At 46.9% G+C, this 3,990-nt stretch overlaps 1 pseudogene; it reads right to left on the minus strand.

The window, feature by feature from the left end:
• Positions 1-450: 450 nt before the first annotated feature.
• LOC106144059 lies at positions 451-882 on the minus strand (annotated as a pseudogene).
• Positions 883-3,990: the final 3,108 nt, after the last annotated feature.

Below are 3,990 nucleotides of genomic sequence, written 5' to 3' on the forward strand. Positions count from 1 at the left end.
GTACCATGCATGCTCCACTGTGGGGCTCAGAGAACACTGGTGTAGCTGGTGTTCTCTTTCCACTTTCAGATGGGTTCCAGGGATTGCATACCAAACACCTTTATCTGTTGAGCCATCTTTCCAGGCTCCCCACCCCAAATATTTTTTGAAGCTATTGTAAATGGGATAGTCTACCCATGCTCCCCCTTTTTTTTCTCATCAAGTTCATTACTGATATATAGATATCAATATATAGATATATTTTCATGTCAGGTTGCTGGAGCGTCTCTTTCTGTCCAACCTTGGCAGTTCGCCATATGTTTATTTGCCTCAGCTCTTTAAGGCCTGTAAGCCCCATCTCAAGGATCCTACAGCCTTAGAACCACAAGCTGCTGCATGGTCTTCCCCTATGAAGGGCTGATGTGCGGAAGTAGCTCCTGGTGTCCTTTATTCGGCCTCTGTGGACAGTGCTCAGCCTCCGTGCTTTGTAACGTAGTCATTGGGAGATACCACCAGGTCCTGGCCTTTGTGGGCTCCACAGTGCAGTCTATGACATCAGCCCTCTCCTGCTTGTCTTCCACGGCTCAGTTGATCTTGTTATTGCTGCCAGTGCCCAAATCAATCACAAGATACTTGTTCCTGAAGAAAAACATGACAGGACACGGATTGTGCACGTTACACATTCTGTTAAAGTCAGGCACTCCTGTAATATCTGTGAGATAACTGCAAATGTTTAACCTTTTCAGGGATGCAGTACAGAGCCGCCTCCATTTCTGCGCATGTGGGGTTCCCAATAGTGTTCAGAAGAATGGTCAGCCACTGTGAGGGGGCATGCATTGCCACCTGCTGAGAGCTGCCTCCTGTGGGTCCCTGTGCCTGACCGTCCGGTCCTCCCTGCAGCATCGGCACCACAGGCACAGAAGGACCTCCCAGCACGTTCGCTGACTTTGGCTGTATTCTTTCAGCTTGGTTTTGAATGATGTCCTCCTATATGTCTCCCTGGCTAATACGTGTGGCCACCAGTGGGACTTTGCCAAGTTTAGCACACTTCTTGCATTCCACGTGACTGCTTGCTGAGGCAGTGGTGAGAACGGGTCCCTCCTCAGGCGAGGCACGCGAGGGCGCTTTTGAAGAGCTTCTGTGTCAAGCTCCCATGCCACAGTCCGTAGAGACTGTACTCCCGAGTTCTCTCCGCTTATGGTGTATCCAGCACCTGCTCACATCACATCCGAGTGTCTCTCTGCCTGATCAGTCTCGTCTCTCTGATGACTGTTCTCCAAGAAGGAACATCATCTACCTGGCAGTTACTATTAACCATGTCCCAGCATGGACGGCTTGACGTAGCTGGTGCCAATGGGTGGTCATTCTTGAACTCATGGAAGATCAGATTTTCCAGGTCCCATCTCTCACTGTTTCTTTTATCTTCAGCTCTTACTCTCACTGCAATAACCTTAAAAAAGATCATGACTCTATAAGTCACAGGGAGACAGATTTAACCTCTCTTCCCCCTCAGCTCTACAGAGTGGTTTGTATGTGTGTGTGTTGCTCATCAAAGCCAGTTCTATGCCAGTTTGTCGCACTGGAGCTGGACCATCTCTCCTACTGGTGCCGTCCCTACTCGAGTGCTGTTACGTCATAGTTTGTAGTACTAACAGCTGATGCTGGTTGAGAGCCTGCTTTATACAAAGAACTCCACGCATAATACAATATTTATAACAACTTTGATACGGGTTCTGTTATCATTCACATTTTCGAGACAGGCTAGTAGTAGCCCAGGGCTTGAGGAGTGCCCAAGCTGGCTTAGAGTTTGTAGAGATCTTTCTGTCTCAGCCTTGTGAGTAGCTCTGATTACAGGAATGAACCATTGTTCTCGCTTTAATACCGACATTTGCTGAGCGGTGGTGTGGCACACTTTTAATCCCAGCACTCAGGAGGCAGAGGTAGCCGGATCTCTGTGAGTTCAAGGCCAGCCTGATCTACAAGAGCTAGTTTCAGGACAGGCTCCAAAGCTACAGAGAAACCCTGTCTCAAAAAAAAAAAAAAAACCAACAACACCACCAAAAAAATCCCTGACATTTTTACAGACGTCTAATGTCAGAGTCCCCTCTGTGTACTGTGATTACCATTAATGAATAAAGAAACTGTTTTGGATCTATAGCAAGGCAGAACTTAGGTAGGCAGGGAAAGCTAGGCTGAATGCTGGAAGAAAAGGGCGGAGTCAGAGAGACGCCATGGAGCCGCTGGAGATAGATGTGCTGAAACTTTGCTGGTAGGCCATGACCTCATGGTAATATATAGATTAATAGAAATGGGTTAAATTAAGATGTAAGAGTTTAGCCAATAAGACGCTGAAGCTAATGGCCAAACAGTGATTTAATTAATACAGTTTCTGTTTGATTATTTCAGTTCTGGGCAGCCGGGACTAACAAGCGGTTCCTTGCAACAGACGTCCAAACTATGGTTTTTAAAAGAACTGACAGCATTTTCAAAGGTCACCTAGGTAACAAATATAAAGGAGAAGCATGATTAATAAAAGCTCAGAGACAGAAATTGGGGTTCAACCTGAAAACCAGAGAAGCAAAGCAGCCAGCCACTGGCTCTTTACCGCGACCTCAATCCGAAAATGGCGATCCTGCCTCCAGGAATCTCAGAATGAGACTGAGAGCTGTCTCCTCTCGTTTCATAATTCTTTCTAGGGCTGGGATTAAAGGTGTGCGCCACTAGGATTAAAGGCATGCACCGCCTGGTTTCTATGGCAACTAGTGTGGCTACTGGGATTAATGGTGTGTGTCACCACTGCCTGGTCTGTAAGGCTGACCAGCGGGGCTGTTTTACTCTCTGATCTTCAGGCAAGCTTTATTTATTAAAATGCAAAGGAACTGTCCCTACATAAACATTGTGATTCTACAAACACAAATTTAACACCTCTATGACAAGTACAACATTACCTCCGTGTTTGGTTAAGCCTCAATCCATTCTTCCTCTTTTTTTTTTATTATTATAAACTCAATGGAGTTCACACTTCAAGTGTATCGATGTCTCTAGTCTCTACATCAGCAGGCAAATGGGAGTGAGGCTTTGGGCTTAAACCGGAATGGGGCTTCCCTTGCCGTCGCTTGCTTGGATGTGACTGTGGCAGCATCACCTCCGTGAGGCAGGTGCTCGTCTATCAGTCTGTCGTCTGTCTTCTGTCTGTCTGACTGCAACCGAGGTGAGGGTGATGATTGTTTTTGAGATGTCTTGAGACTGGAGACTGGATTAGGAGAAAAATAAATAAAAGAAAAAACTATATAACCCATAACCCAGTCCCCACCCCATCCCACCTCCATGTGCCGGAAGTGGAAGTTCTTTCGTGTTATCATTTTCTTCCTGTTTGGGACGTCTTGGCGTGATCTCTTAGGAAGACGCAGTACTGCTGCTTCAAAAGATGCCGACTCCATCCTAAGGAATCACCCTGGCAGCGTTTCCTCCTCCTCCTGTTCCTTTTGAACATGCTGGGACCTGGGAAGGAGAAACCTTAATTCAGGCTTCGGCCTCGTGCAGATTTTGTCAACAAGCAGCTTATTTGGTCGAGGACCCCCACAGAGCCGGTTCCTTCTGCTTTTGGATGAGTTTGGCTTCATGGCAAGGATGCCTTTGAAATGCTCTTCTGTTTTCTTTTTCAGACTTCTCTTTTGAAGCCCTGGGGTAAGCGAACCCCTCCGGTAAATGATTTGTATCGTCTTCCATTGTTTCTCTTTCCTCTATGGGTAAAAGGAAAAATCAAAAGACTGTCCCGCCCGTTTCTGAGGCTAGTGTTTTAAAAAGCTCGGGCCTCTTCCTCCAAAGAGAGCAAGCGTGTTAGGTCATTGGGGCCACACAGAGTTCTGATTTGCTGAAGGGATTAGAGCGCGGTCTGGAGTCCTTGTTGATTGGGGTAGAAGGGCTGAGGAATTCTGTGGCGACAGCTGCTGTGTTTGCAAAGCTGTGAGAGCAATGTCACCTTTTGACCCTCAAGCCCTCTCTCTCTCT

This window comes from Microtus ochrogaster, chromosome 24, assembly GCF_000317375.1.
Source record: "Microtus ochrogaster isolate Prairie Vole_2 chromosome 24, MicOch1.0, whole genome shotgun sequence".
Taxonomy (NCBI): domain Eukaryota; kingdom Metazoa; phylum Chordata; class Mammalia; order Rodentia; family Cricetidae; genus Microtus; species Microtus ochrogaster.